We start from the raw sequence: 16,051 nt of genomic DNA, 5'->3' as shown, positions 1-16,051 counted from the left end.
TTTTTTTTTTTTTCCTGTGGGGTTCAAAAGAATAAACATTTTCTTACAGATAAAACTAGTTTTCTGCCTTTTTAACTTTTCAGGAGGGCACAACAAGGTAGATTGTTCTGAATGGGCCTTAGATTTTTCACTCCTGTTCTGTCCTCATTTCCGAACCCTGACAGTGGCAGTGTCCCAGGCAACGGGTGCCGCGGGGCGCAGGTTACAGGATTTGGGGTGAATCCATCCAGGCTCTCAAGTAGTTTTCGTTCTAGTCTTACTTCGGATGTATCCATTCTCATTCTCTCTCCCTCCCTCTTCCTCCCTCTTTCCTTCCCTTTTTCTCCCTCCCTCCCTTTTCCTTTCTCTCTGTCATCTGAGTAGAACCAAGGCTGCCTTGTTTTCTGGTACAATCCTCCTTTCCTAAAAAAGCAGTAGTTGAGAGTCCGCCTGCCGATGCAGGGACACGGGTTCGTGCCCCGGTCCAGGAAGATCCCACGTGCTGCAGAGCGGCTGGGCCCAAGAGCCATGGCCGCCGAGCCTGGGCGTCTCCGCAACAGTGAGAGGCCTGCGTACCGCAAAAAAAAAAAAAAAAGTTTAGGGGTGGGGTTGGAAGGTAGTTGGTGAGAAATTTTTGAGAGCAAATTTCCATTTTCCAGAATCTTGTCAGGCCAGTTTGTGACCAATACCCTATTGGGTTTCCTATCTGCTGCAGATCCTGAACTGATCTCCAAGGTAACCGCTTCTGTAGTCCTCCCTTGTTTCTAGAGGCTTTGTCTGTTTTCTTCCTCTGAGAAGCCAGCTGCCCCTCTCAGCCTCTGTTTTCCTCTCTTGGCCATTGTTACAATTGATCTTGGCTCCAGTTTCGGAAAATTCTGCTCTCGGCACCTCAGCCCCGTCCCTATTGCAGGACAGCCTTCCTGAGTCGCAGCCATTTAGGCTCTTGCAGACATACCACGCTTAATACCGCGAGCAGAGTTCCCCAGGGGAAACGCCTTGGCCCTCCCTGAAGGAATGTGTCTGCCCAAAGCGTTCTCATTGTCATGTTCTTTTCCACCAAGGAGATCTCCAGTTGTTGTCTTTGTTACTCTAGGCCCATCATGAAATGGTTACGTCTTAGTACAGTATCATTTCTGACAGGCCATAAAGCAGTGTTTGCCATTCTGGATGGTTAAATAGTTACAGAAAGCGTGGGCTGAGTGTTTTGACTGGCCGAATAACCTCTGTTGATGTCTCCCAACTTGACATAAGGAAATAGCTGTTGTGTGCCCATTCCCTCTGTGATAATCTTTCCAAGACATCCTATAAAATGAGAATGAGTAATTCCTCATGGCTCCCAGCCTAAAGAAAGGGAATAGTCCTTTCTCCTGCCATCCCAGGTCCCCAGGCTCACCTGGCTGCATCAGTCAGGCTATGGCAAGCCACCTGGAAGGGCTGAACGTCTCTAACAGCTGCTATCAGATTGCTTCCTGTGAAATTCACATCACGCCAGAGGGAGACAGACAGGTAAACTGGAAACCCACCCCAAAGCCAATTCAGTGAAGGCCAACTAGTAAACTGTTTTCAGGTGGACCACAGCAACTAGACCTGTTTAGGTTAAAGGTCCTTTGAGCCCCGTAAATGCCTGGTTTTCTGTGACTCTCAGTGATGTTTGCCGCTGTGCTGGCTTCTTCACAAGCCTGCAGCATCTCCTCTCTTTATAAGGCCCTAGTCTGTTCTAGGCCAGGCAAAGCCCTCTAGACAGAGATGGGAGTTTGCTCCCAGCTTTGCCACCAGCACAACTTCCCTGGGGTAGGTGCTGTTTCCTCCCCTTTAAGAAGGAGTATTGTTCCTGGCTGCCCAGCCTGCCGGAAGGAGTTGCTGTGGAAATCAGGGAGAGGAGTGCTCTGTGAACTGGCTAGGGCCTCTGCTGAGGTTAGGAGCTGGAGCTCCAGCAGGGAGCGGCCGTGAGGCCTGTCTGGCTGGGAGTCTGCATTCCGGGCCAGCTCTGTCCCCGCAGCCTGACTCCCAAGTGGGGTCCTCAGCAGTGTGGTGCGCACTGTGGGCCTGCAGCATCAGCGCTGGGAGCTCTTCCCCAGGCCCCCATCTAAAGCTGCACTTTAACAATGTCTCCGGTTGATTCAGTTGCATATGACTTGTTTAGAAGCCCTGCCTGAGCTGACTTTTCTACCTGAAGACTCTCAACACTGTCACTCTCCTAGTTCAGCTTTGAAAATTCAGAACAAGAGCTTAATTTTTGAGGGGCAAGCTGGAGATGAAGAACTCAACGTGTTACACATTTTGCTTATTTTGTTTATTATCTCTCCCCTCCCCGCCATTAGAATGCAAACTCTTCGAGGGCAGAGATTTTCGTCTGTTTACCGCTTAACCCCAGAACCTAGAACAATGACTGCCACACAGTAGGTGCTCAGTGAATACTTACTGAATGAATAAAGTTAATTAATAGATTGGACATGTAACCTGAAATACAGTGTCTTAACTGAATCAGAGCATCTCGTTAATACTACCGTTAGAATGACAGTATAAACAGAACAGTTTCTAGGGGAGGAGAAAATTTGAAGTGGCGTATTTACCAAGACAGCTTCCATCTGCCTGTCTCTGGTTTCTGCTGAAACCTTGTTTTTCTTGTCAGATTTTTCTACAAACTCCTGCTTGACTTTGCCAGGTGCAGAGATTTCCTAAACAGCTGGATGCCCTGAAAACCATCACTCCTCTGTCAGGGAAGCCTCGCTGCAGGGAACCTGCTGGGGGCCTAGGCGTTTTCTATCCAGTTGGAGCCTCAGACCCAATTTCCCCGAGTGCCAGCACCGCTGCATCTTGAGTCAATGTGGGGCTTTTTCATTCTGACAGTAATCGAATTATAAAGCATTTCCTCCAGGAAGGTATCTGGTTAAAGACTGATCCATCTGCCCAAGGGGAGCACACTTCTTTTCTCGGCCCCCTCCTTCCTGGGGCTTACTTTGCTCCTGCTTTATTCCTACCTCAGTGTTTGTTTTTCATTCCTCTGCCTCTACCTGAAGTTCAAGTCTTGCATCCCCTCAGGATGGGCTTGCTAGGGTTCTGGAATCACCCTGCCCTTATACCTCTGATCTCTGTCCTAAGAATCCAAGGCTTAGTTTCACACAATGTGGTGTGGCCTTTTAAGCCCCGTCCAAGAAGCCTGGATGGGTTTACTCTGGGCAGTGGTCCATTCTGCCCCTGTTCCCCAACTCTGCAGCCTCCAGATACCTCAGGGCTGACAGGGAGATGGGGCCGAGTGTGGGCAGGGGAGGAGGACAAACACCTTGAGGAGGTGTTTGTCCAGCACCAGCGCCTTCACCATTTCCTTCCCTTTTGTCCTCAGAGCTTGTGCTGTTTTGACATATTATCTGGTACCAGGCCTGTACTTATCTAGAACAATGGTTCTCAAACTTTAGGGCTTATCGGAAGTGCCTAAATGGCTTGTTAAAACACAAATTGCTGGGTCCCACACTCAGAGTTTCTGATTCAAAAGAACTGAGGTAGGGCCTGAAAAGTTGTTTCTGACAAGTGTCCAGGTGAGGCTGGGTCCTGGGACCCCACTTTGAGAACCACTGACTTGATGGCCCTGTGAAGCCATCCCCTCCAGCTGCCACCAGGGGGCACATGCGACCTTAGCCAGAGGTCTTTTTTTCACCTCCAGCGCTGTCTCCACTGGACAGCAGAGGTTCTTCCCTAAAGATTTCTTTCTTTCTGATTGTAATTTTGTTATTATGAATTAGGAAGAAGAAATATTGATCTAAAAAATAAGGTGGGTTCTCAAAGTCTGTCTCTGACAAGCATCAAAGGTCTAAGGGACCAGCCTTTTAAAGGTGTTGAATGTCCAGGCTTTCAAGAATTGGAGCTCTGTTTCTGCAGGAAAAGACTCTGGGGGGCCCCTCTCCCCCAGCGCATTGAAGTGGGAACATTCTTTCAGAACGTCCTGGAATCATTCCGTATTCAGAACCCAAGGGGCAGTTAAGATTATAGGTGACTTTCATTTTCTTCTCTACATTTCACTGTATATTCCAAATTTTCCACCATAAACCTAATATTATGTTTATAATAAAAAATAATGGTTTTTAAAACACACTTTAAATGTAATTAAAAGCCAAAACAACAACTCAACATTTGAAAATTGGGGATTTCACATCCAGATTTTTGTTTGTTTTCTGCTGAAAAATCTACATATCTTGGCATCCCGGGGCTGGCATCCCTCTCCACGCACTGCAGAATCTGGAGGAGAAGTAGGCCTCAGGTCTCAACCCTGGTCGCTCGTTAGAACCACCTGGGGAGCTCTTAAAAACGCCCATTCCCCAGGGCCCACCCCCAAAGAGCCTGATTTAACCAGGCTGGGAGGAACCTGGGCTTTGTTTTGTTTTGTTTAAACTCTGCAGGGGTTTCTAATGTACAGTCAGGGTTGAGAAGTGGAACTAGAGGATAACAAGAGGAAGCCTCAGTCCTGGCCGGGGTCTGGAGCCTCAGACAGGTGTTACGGGCATTTGCAGGCCTGGGGCCGGGCCAGGACCGAAGGTGTTTTTAGCTGGCCAAGCTGAGCTGTCCGGGAAGCTGGTCTGTCTGCCCACCTTCCCTGCAGAGACCCTGGTCGGCTCTCTTCTGCTGTCCGGCCCCTGGGCTTCCCTTCTGGCCCTTGTCCTGGACTCCCCTTGCCAACCACATTATCACAAGTGATTTCACCCGTTTAAATTGTTAGCCCTCCAGTTTCCAAAAAGAAATTCTGTTAGCATCACCTTAAATTTGTTGTTACTATGTGTTCTCTTCTTATCTGAAGTTTTTATATTGCAAGCCATAGACATGGACAATAAATCCAAAAGGGAATTGAATGGAAAGGTACAGGGCAAGCCCGTACAGTGTTGTCTGGAAGCTGAGAAGCCAGCTGGGAAAGACAGGAGTCAGCCAGTGTGGGCTCTCACAGGCAGGAAGTGCTCAGTGGGGCCCGGGCCCTGCTCCTGGGGTAAATGAGTCCGTGACCCAGCCTCTCTCGAGTAAGAGTCTGTGGTAGATGTGTATGATGGTTCCCAGCCGTCCACTCCAGCCCCACTGAGAGGATTATGCATCCACCCTCCTGGGTGCCAGCTGGTTTCTGGAATGTGAGTGGACAGCACCTGTGCCAGAGCTGCGCAGAAGCTTTAAGTGAGCCTGAGTGGCTCAGGCTAGCCTCTGGCCCTCTCTGCCAGGAGGACAGTATTTCCCAGAGAGGGGCCGTACCTGGCTGGGAGCTGAGCCGAGCCAAACCAACCCTCAGGCCCGGGAACACAAAGAGCAGTTATTGGTGTAAGCCGCTGAGAGTTGGGGGCTGTTTGTTACCACAGCAAAAGCTGACTGATGGAGAGAAATTGTGCAAGCTTGAGTCTTCTGCCCTCCCCTGGGCTGAACCTTGGGCTGAACCTTGGGGTGGAGAGCAGGAGCCTGGGCCCCCTCAGCTTCACGGTGGGGGCCAGAGCATGTGTCCCCTGCCCCAAGCTACACACAAAAATAGAGAGGTTGTTACAAAAAAGAAGCCAAGGTGCTGCTGGGCTGGGGGACCAAGAAGCCCACCGTCACCACACCTATAGTTCTAGTAGACGAAGCCCCAGGCAGTGGGTCCTAGCCTTCCTGCCACCTGGCCCCTTTCATTATCTTCCTCTCCCATGAGCTCCACGTATAAGGATTTTACCAAAAAACAAAAGTAACTGTGTATTATTGATTACTACCAATACTGTATTAGTCTAGGAGGTAACTGCTCATAGGACTTCTGATCCACCGCAGGGGCCAGTGGAGCTGAAAAGCAAGAGAATTGTACCTTTCAAGTCACCTGTGCAGCCTTTTTGAACTATCAAAACTAGCTTTGGGAGAGCATGTTACAACTTCCCAGGCCTCTATATAGCTGGGCCCCCAGGGGTGGGAACTGACAGCTTAATGTGCTCCCTGTTCACTCCATCCCGGCCGCCACACTGGAAGCCAAAAATGTCCTGAGAACCGAAGGAATTAGCCCACAGGGGCAGTGCAGGCAGCGTGGCAGGCGGTTCAGCAGATACCAGGGCCTTTGTGGGGGAAGCCCTGTGCATAAGGCTGTCTGCCCACTGATGAGCCCTGACTCTGAACAAACTGAATTCCTTGTGAGAGCAGCAGGGGGTGATGTGACACCCACCTGCTAGGATGCTTTCGGTTGGACAGAGCTTGGACCAAGTCACCTGAACTCTCAGTGCCTCACTTTCCTCATCTGTCATATGGGGGTGATGAAAATGGTCCCCAGGTCACACTGTTGCTGTGAGAATTCAATGAATAGGTACCTGCTGGGCACTGGGCTGGTTCGCACTTCACCTCACCCATCACGTCACTAGTCCTCCTGGCTGTTTTAGGAAGAACATAAGAGAAGTAGGCTGGGAAGTTTGTTGCAAGGATGATATGAGCGAAGGCATGGAAGTCTCTAAGCTTAAATGGGTGAGTCTCTAAGCTTAAATGGTCGCAAGCACACTCACGTGTGTGTGTATGTGTGTGTGTGTGTGTGTGTGTGTGTGTGTGTGTGTGTGTGTATGTCCACGCCTGAGCATTCACCCTCCCTGCCCCAAGGTGATCCCACCTCCCCAGGTTTCAGAGTTTAAACTTTTGTTTCTTTGCTGCTGACTCCAACATCATTCATAATCTTCAGTTTAGGTCTCTCTCCTCAGCTCCAGACTTGTATTTCCAGATGCCTCTTGACAGCTCCTCTAACTCAATCTGTTTAAACCGAGTTCCTAATTTCCTCCCAAACCTGTCTTCCTCCATCCTTCCAGTTGCTCAGGCTACACCTGGATCCTCCCCGACTGCTCTCTTTCTCTCACACTGCACATCTAATCTGTCAGCAAATCCGGTCAGCTCTCCCCCTGGAAAAACAAAATATTTCCAGAATTTGACCTGTTCTCACCTCCTCCACTGCTACCATCCTGGTCTGACCCACTATCCTCTCTCGCCCAGACTTCTGCAGGAACCTCCTCACTGGCCTTCCTGCTTCAGCCCTTGCCCCCCTCCCCATGGTCCAGTTTCAACAAAGCAACCAGAGAGGTGCTGTTAGATCACAAATGAGAGGATGTCAAAGACTCCCGGTGGTTCTATATACTCCTCGCAGCAAAGAAAGGAGTCCTTACACTGTCCCACCAGCCTGTACACCTACCTCTCTGATCTCCTCTCCTCCTAATCTCCCTCAAGCAGTGCCTCCTTGCTAATCCCACCAGGCACACTCCTGCCTCAGGACCTTTGCACTTGCTGCCCTCTCTCCCCCCATTTTTGGATAAACATTTTATTTTAGAACAGTTTTAGGTATACAGAAAAATTGATAAGATAGTACAGAAGTTCCTATACCCCCCACCCAGCTTCCCCTGTTATTAACATCGTACATCGTACATCGTACATCGTAACTTTGTTACAATTAATGAACCAATATTGATACATTATTATTAACTAAAATCCACACTTAATTCAGATTTCCTCAGTTTTTACATAGTGTCCTTTTTCTTTTTTTTTTAATTTATTTATTTATTTTACTTTTGTCTGCGTTGGGTCTTCGTTACTGCACTCAGGCTTTCTCTAGTTGTGGCGAGTGGGGACTGCTTTTCGTTGTGGTGCGCGGGCTTCTCATTGCGGTGGCTTCTCTTGTTGCAGAGCACGGGCTCTAGGCATGTGGGCTCAGTAGTTATGACGTGCAGTCTCAGTAGTTGTGGCGCACGGGCTTAGTTGCTCTGCAGCATGTGGGATCTTCCTGGACCAGGGCTCGAGCCCATGTCCCCTGCATTGGCAGGTGCATTCCTAACCACTGCGCCACCAGGGAAGCCCTAGTGTCCTTTTTCTGTTCCAGGACCCATCTAGGACACCACATTACATTTAGTCATCATGTCTCTTTAGGCTTCTCTTGGCTGTGACAGCTCCATTCTTTCTTTTCCAAATGTCTGACTCATTTCCTTACCTTCTTCCTGTCTTTACTCAAGTGTCACCTTCTCAATGAGCCCTTCTCTGACCAGCTAACCAAATAGTCTCTATCCCCCTTCTCTGCTTTATTCTTCTCGGTATTTATTACTATCTATCACATTTAAATTTTTTACTTATTTTGTGGTTTGTCTGTTTTCCCTGACAGAAAAAGTCAGTGTCATGAAGACAGGGACTTTTGTCTGTTTTGCTCACCTCTGTATCCCTGGCACCCAGTATCATGCCTGGCACATAGCAGAAGCTCCAAAAATGTTTGCTGGATGAAAGAATGAGCACTAGAATCCGTCAGCCTCCGGATCCCCTTTCAATCCATATTCTGCACTCCCTCCCAATAAACAAGAGAAAATCTCTCTGAGTGCTTCCCTCCTGGGGGCCTAGGTCCACCTACCCTCATTCACTTCCACAACAACCCCAGGGGGTTGGTAGAGTTATCCTTGTCCTCACGGGTGAGGAAACTGAGGCTCAGAGAGGCAGGGTCACACAGGCGGGGAGTGAAGCCTCTGGCCTCCTTCATTACCAGCCTCCCTCAGCTGCATGTCTCCTGCAGCCTGGGATTCCTCTGGCAGTTAGAGGGAGGGGCTTTTTCCTCCCATTATGGTTTATCACAGGATATTGAATATAGTTCCCTGTGCTATGCAGTAGGATCTTGTTATTTATCCATCCTATACATCATAGTTTGCCTCTGCTAATCCCCAAACCCCCAATCCATCCCTCCCCCGACCCCCTCCCCCTTGGCAACCACAAGTCTGTTCTCTGTCACTGTGAGTCTGTTTCTGATTCATAGATAAGTTCATCTGTGTCATATTTTAGATTCCACATATAAGTGATATCATATGGTATTTGTCTTTCTCTTTCTGACTTACTTCACTTAGTATGATAATCTCTAGGTCCATCCTTGTTGCCGCAAATGACATTGTTTCATTCTTCTTTATGGCTCAGTAGTATGCCATTGTATATATGTACCACATCATCTTTATCCATTCATCTGTCAATGGACATTTAGGCTGTTTCCATGTCTTGGCTATTGTAATAGGGCTGCTATGAACATAGGGGTGCATGAAATTTTTGAATCATAGTTTTCTCTGGATATATGCCCAGGAGTGGGATTGCTGGGTCATATGGCAACTCTATTTTTAGTGTTTTGAGAAACCTCCATACTGTTCTCCATAGGGGCTGCACCAATTTGCATTCCCACCAACAGTGTAGGAAGCTTGAGGGAAAGGCTTTGTGCATGGTGTTTGCAGAGAGAGAGAGAGAAAGAGAGAGAATGATTCAGCCTAGTCAGAACATCATGCACCGTCAAGGAGGGCTCTAGTGGGCAATTGCTTTCCTGGGTCCTGCCTGGGTCAGGCCCTCACCACAGCTCTGGGCAGGCGAGCAGACTGAGGTCCTATCCGAGTTCCCACAGCCCACCAGAGCAGGAGGGGGCAGGGAGGCTGGCCTCCTTGATTTGGAGGGGCCAGCTCCCTGATTGAGGTGAGAATTTATGATTCTCAGCTTCAGGCGACAGGAGCGAGTAGGTGGAGTCAGTCCACCAATGGCATCCTTCAGACCACTCTGATTGGTTCAGGGATGGAAACTCAACCGCATGAGGGCCAATAAGATGCGAGGAGTCATTACCCGCCTTCCACAAGAGCACTTCCTTTCTCTTCCACCCAAATTGCCACGTGGCGTGAGGATGTGGCATTCAAGGTGGCCTGTTGGTGGGTTGTCCACGAGGTGCTGGGTGAACAGCCTCACTCACAGCCTGACCAGGGTGAAGAGGGGAGACAAGGCAATGCTCGCCCACCGACCACAGGGCCTAGCACACACTAGGGATCCCGTAGATACGGGGCATCAAGCTGTAGTAAACTTTTCCTGAATAAATGATCGATGGATGAAGAATGATGCCTTCCCTCAGCTCCCTATCCCAAATGAGCTGCTGAACTGGACTTATCTCTCCTTCAGTTGTTCCCACATCCCAAATGTCTCTAGTCTCAGCTTCCTAATCTGTTTACTGAGTGTAATAATAGTATCTACCTCCTAGAATTATTGTGGGAACTAAATGAATTTAATATATGTCTGGCACATAGTAGGTACATAACAAATGTCAATTATTATTGTTATCATCATCATCATTTCCCTCTGGGAGCCTCAGTTTTCTCATCTGTGAAATGGGAATTCATCTGTTCGTCCAACAAACTGTTGATCATCATCCACGTTCCAGGCATTGTGGTTAAGATCTGGGGCAGCTATACAGATGAATACATCAGGGTCTGTGTCTGGAGGAATTAACCTTCGGGTGTGGCAGGCAGTCAGAGTTAAAACCCAGTGGGAGGAAAGCCAGGGCATATGGAAAATCTACTGTATAGATGTGGGGTGACCCGGGGTGGAGAGACGCTAGCTCCAAAATTGGACTTATTGAGGTGAGGGATGGAATTGATTCCATGTCCCCTGCTCTTGCCAGTATGTTGAGTTGGCATGAAAACGTTTGGGATGGGCTCCAGTTGTTGACCTGAGCCAGACAGAAAGGGGAAGTTAGACTACCAGAGAGCCCAAGGTTTAGGGCAGGTCTAGATAGATACAATTAAGGGTCAGGGAAGAATGAACCAACTTGTATCTCAGGAATTTTTCTCCTAAAATATTATCTTAATTTTAAAAATTATGTGAAATGATGTATAAATTTAATTCTTTAGATTTTTGTCTTTTTTGAAAAAAATGAGTGAAATTTTTATTTTAATGGAGGTCAATATCTGATAGGAGCAGCCAAATTACACCGCCACCTGGTGGCAGCATACTAAAATCACAGGTTTGTTTTATTTTGTTTGAGATGAACAAAACACTGCAAGCTCGATTTTTGGATATGACCAGAGATATCAACGCCATTCCCCCCATTCCTCTTCTCCCCACCCCTTTACTAAAACCCAACTTCTATAGTTGATGCTCCCAATTTCCCAGCTTTTTGCCTGAGCCACACCTACTCAGCAGACAAGCCAACCAGCTCCCTCTCCCTGTCTCTTGCCCTTCACCAGGCCTGGAGAGCCTCAAGCCCATTTTCTCTCCAGCTCTACATTTGTGCTAACACATCCCCAAGCCCTTAGCCCAGCCTGAAAAGGGAATGTGAGAATATGGAGAGAACCTAGTCCAAGCGTAATGGTTGAGTGCAGATGGTACACTTGGACTGTTGTGGGCTCAAATCCCTGCTGACCACTTACTGGTTGTGGGTCTCTGGACCTCTCTAAGGCTTCTCTGAGCCTCAGATTCCCCATCTGAAAAATGGGATGGAGTCTGGATTCAACAAGAGACTTCTTGTTCTTTCTACTATATGTCTTTCTACTTCTCTTTCTGCAAGAGCTGGAGTGGGTGGAGACCAAGCAATGATGGGGAGGAATGGGACGGAAGAGGAGCGCTTCCGCCTCTTGGGGCACCTATCCAGAAATGGCTAAGGCCTAGCCTTGCCTGCAGCTCTTTCACAGTCTCCCTCCCAGGCTCTCCCCATCCTAGTCTACCCAGTCTTCTCTAACAGATTTCTTCAGAGCCTGGCCCTAACACCTCACACCCTCTTATAGTCAATCCACTTAGCACTCAAGGGGCAATGAATGAGCAAAGGTCCATCAGCCCCTCCTTGGGGCCCAGAGAGGGCAACGCTTAACCCTCTAAAATGGCTCACAAAAGGTAGTATTGCAGGCGCTTAAGAAGGGGAGAAGTTTTGGAGCTGGGCTTCCCCAACCGTGGCAGCTACCAGAGCCCTATCCTGAGCACAGGAAACCAGCCTTCTGGCTTGATGCTGAGGCTGCCTGGATCTTGTTGTGTGGCCTTGGATAAGGCTTAGCTCTGTTGAGCCTCATATTCCCCATCTGTAAAACAGAGCACCCCAACCTACTTCAGCCCCAGCAACATGGCTGCTGGGACTGCGGAAGAGGTGGGCAGGGTTGGGGCACCCTCTCCCTTCCCCTGCCTCCTTGGGGAACCCCAGGACCCTGCTCAGAGGAGGAAGCGCCACTTCCCCTGGGGAGGTAGGTCCCAGGGGACTCTGTGATCCTCTCCCACCCTCGCCGTGGGCAGCCAGCGCTAAGTGCTGTATTAATTGTTACCAACTCTCCCTTGGGAAGCAAATTCCAAATGAGGTCACCATGGTAACCCAGACGGTTGCAATGTGACCAAATTTTTAAAGTGCTCAACGTGTTCCAGGCACCTTACCTCTCAGTGGAAAAGAAAATACTGGGGCCTCAGTCCCACACTTCAGTGGCCTGGGGAGCCCTGGAGCTCTCCTGCACAAGAAAGGGTGAGGAGGGGGCAGGGCAGAGCTGGGAATGACATCCCGGCCCCGAACGAGGCCTGACGGGAGAGCCAGAGGCCCTGGGCTTAGTCTCAGCTCTGGCACCATCTTGTCTGCAGCTCCTGGCTGGCCTTGTCTTCTCTGGGCCTCCAGTAACGCTTCACCCAGCAGTATCTCTTCAAAGATCAAATAAAGGAGCCAGTGGGCTGTTAACCTCACAGGTCGGGTGGAGGGTGGTGGAGAAGGCCAGGGAGTTTTTTGCTAATCAGGCCTCCAAGGCAGAGAGACCACCTGGATTCAAATGCTACCTCTGCTGCCACCAGCTGCGTGACCTTGGGCCCGGGATTTCACCCCTCTGAGCTTTGGCTTCCTTACCTATAAGAGAGGGTCTAACAGTAGTCCCTTCCCTTTGGGGCGGTTGTAAAGTTTAAATAAGATAACCCATGGAAAGTGCTTAGCACGGCGCCTGCACACAGTAGGTGCTAACGTCATCCTTGCTGCTGTGCCCGATGTGCCAGGCCCTGAGTTCAGCAAGTTACACATGATCTAGCAGTGAATCCTCACCACGTTCCTCCCATGAGATGCTTGCTGTTATTAAGCCCATTTTACAGATGTGGAAACTAAGGTTAGCAAGGTGAGACAACTCACTGAGGTGCAGAAACACCCATGGAGTGGGGCTTGGATTCTGACCCGGGTCTGTTCTTAAGTCTGAACTCAAACCCCTAACCACTCCCTACACAGCCTGAGGATGAAATGAGACGTGTGTTGAGTACCCAACAGTTAGTGCTTATTAAGTAGCGTGTGGCATACAGTTGGTGCTCATTAAATAGTGGGCAGTCACAGGCACATCCAGGTTTCGTGTCATAGCCACTGTATTGCTCCAACCGCTGTCTTCTGGAGGTTGGGTACCGGATCTGGGGGGTTCAGAACTTCCACGGCTCAGGCAGTGATGGGGGAATGAGCAGGCCCCTGTTTAGGCCACTGCATCACGATGGCCCTGCCTGTCCCTGGGGCCCTGGCTGCCCTCACCCTGTGGGGACACAGACGGCCAGAAGCTGCCTCTGACCTCATCCCACCCTAGCTACTCTCTGGCCTTCACGGCCCCCACCTAACCCCTTCTTGCTGGGTCAGCCCCCCGCCCCACCCTCCCCTCCCGGCCACCCCCAGGCAAAGCTGGCTTTCCCAGGACAGAATGGGGTCAGGCCTGCCGAGTGGTAGATGAATTTAATAACCAGCCATTCCTACCACCAGCCCATTTGCCCTCCACTATCCCAGGCCCACAGAGGGGCCAGAGTCAGCCTATCCGTCAGGGGAGAGAAGTCAGAGGGGTGGAAAACACCCTCCCAGCCAGCTCAGGGCACTCCAGGAGCCCAGAGCAGCTCAAAGCTGAAAACTTGGGATACGGATACCCTGGTTTTAGCCCTTCTCCCCGATGCTGGTATGGCCTTGAGCAAATCATTGCTATCCTCTAAGCCTCAGCTTCTCCATCCACAAAATGGAGTGGATAATCCCCACTGCCTGCCTCCTGGGGTTGTTGTAGGGCCTGAGCCAGTAGCAGACGTGTTCTCCCTTTGTAAATCACCGTGCCCACATACGACATGATTCTTGTTATTGATAATCTTGGCTGCTATCTGGGTTGGGTCCCCCCAGAAGCAGACCCTGAGACAAGGATGAGAGAGGTGCCCTTGGAACTTCTTGGGCAGTATTGCCCTGGTGGGGAAGTGGGGAAGTGAGGCAGGGAAGGAAGAATCCAGTTCAGGGATTCTGCAGGCTACAGAGAACAGGCTACAGAGGATCGGCCCGTCTAGAGACTTCTGCGAGATAGGGTAGCACAGGCCTCAGATTCATCCTACTCAAGAGGTGAGAAGCTGGGCTATTATCCACCAGCTCTCATCACCTTTGGTTGAGGACTGCTCCCTAAGACACTTTGCTGCTTCCCAGCACTCCCAGATGCCCTGTGAGGGGGCCAAGCATGCCCTCTGGGCAGAGAAGGCCTTCAGATAGCTTGCAGGTACTTAGATGGGAGGCCATCATGTGTACAGGAATGGTGATGCTGAGCGGATGCAGACAGGGTCGCACATGCATAATCTCATTTATTGTTATCCTCACATCAGCCTTATGAGGGAGGTACTATTATTAGCCCCATTTTGCAGATGAGGAATGTGAGGCTCAGAGAGGTAACATTCACTTGCCCAAGGCCACACAGCTCAGAAGGGGTGAGGCGAGGATTAGAATTGGCTGCAGGGTCTTTGGTCTTTCCACTGCCTCCCAAGTTGGCAGGACTCACTTGCATGTGGGTTGCAGCCAGTAGCGTGCTGATAAATGTTTAGCCACGGGAGAAAAAAAGCCCTGGCTTATAGTGTTTACTGGTTGCCATGGTATAAATACTCCCACCATGGCCAATTTCAAGCTACCAAAGCTATGTCTGTCACTGAACACAGAGCTGGGAAAAGATGCTAACAATTGGCTCTCATGAGCTGGTATGAGCTGGCTCCAGCACACCACTTTTGGAACATTTTTGGTCTCACCTCCTACCAGTGTAGCTCTCAGTACTGAGCAGACTGAATTTCTCTCTAGGATGAAAACACATCACACCTGTTCTAGCTCCCACCCCTTTGCCCTTACTATTCCTTCCCTCTGGGATGCCCTTTGCTTCTTCTCCGCGTTTCCAAATCTTATTTACCTTTTAAGAGCCTGCTCTGGTCCCACTTCCTCTAGGTTGTATTGGTCAGGATAAGTACCACTAGCTGCTATAACAAACAGCCCCATAATCTCAGTAATTTAACACAATCTAAATTGATTTCCCCTTCGTCCTGTAGTCCAGGGGAGGTTCTTTTCACCCTGGAAAGCAGATTCCTTCCATTCTTTTTCCTTCCATTTTTAAATGCTACCATCATCAACACTCCACATCCAAATTCACCGCAGAATGAGGAGAGATGAGAAAGGATCCCACAAGAGTTATATGGCCAGCCCTGGAACTGACGCTCATCACTTCTACATATTTTGTTGATCAGAACTGCCCCTCCTGACTGCAAGGGGGTCAAGAAATATGGCTTAACTGGAAATGTGATTTTCTTACAAGGAGAAAATGAAACCACGAAAATGAAACAAAGCCAGCTTCTGCTTCTATATCCCCAACTTCCACAGTCCAACCAACTTCTTTCTCTTCTAGATTTTTCCAGAACATACTGTCCAGAAACTGTTTTCTTTGGTCTTTGACTCAGACTGCCAGGCATGGTTAATGGGTCGGTCTTCTCTGCCTCCATAGACTCACAGAGGCTGAGCTATGGAAACTCCCAGAAGCAGGGTTCCCAATTCTTGTTTCAGGTGTAAATCACCTGTGGATTCAGGGTTCCTGATAATGCAGGTCTGGGAAAGAGCCCAGCAATCAGTATTTTTAACCAGATTGTTAGGTAGTTCAGATGTGCAGCAAACACTGGAACCAGTGATCTAGTCCAAAGGTCCCATTTCATAGATGTGGACACTGAGGCCCAGAGAGGGGGAGGAGTTTGCCCTAAGCCATGGAGTAAGTTAAAGCTGGATCTGAAACTCAAACCCAGGGCTCCTGACTTTTAACCCTGAGCTCTGTTTATACGCCATGGTGTGTTTCCACAAGGAGACCTGACCGTAAACTCTAACACAAGGCGCTGGTCGATGCTGAGTCGGTCATGAGTTATCAAGATGACTTCTGAGTTGAATGTGAGCTCTAGAGGTAAGCAGACCTGGGTTCAAATTCTACCTCTTCCACCTGCTTGTTTTGGGATCTTGGACAAGTCTCTCTACCCCTCTGAGCCTTGGTTTCCTCAGCTGGAAAAGGGGGATGATAAAAGCACCTATTCCATAGGTTAGGAGGAG

Source organism: Orcinus orca, chromosome 1 (assembly GCF_937001465.1).
Source record: "Orcinus orca chromosome 1, mOrcOrc1.1, whole genome shotgun sequence".
Lineage (NCBI taxonomy): Eukaryota > Metazoa > Chordata > Mammalia > Artiodactyla > Delphinidae > Orcinus > Orcinus orca.
The sequence above is the reverse complement of the archived record's forward strand: the minus strand, read 5'-3'. Positions refer to the sequence as shown.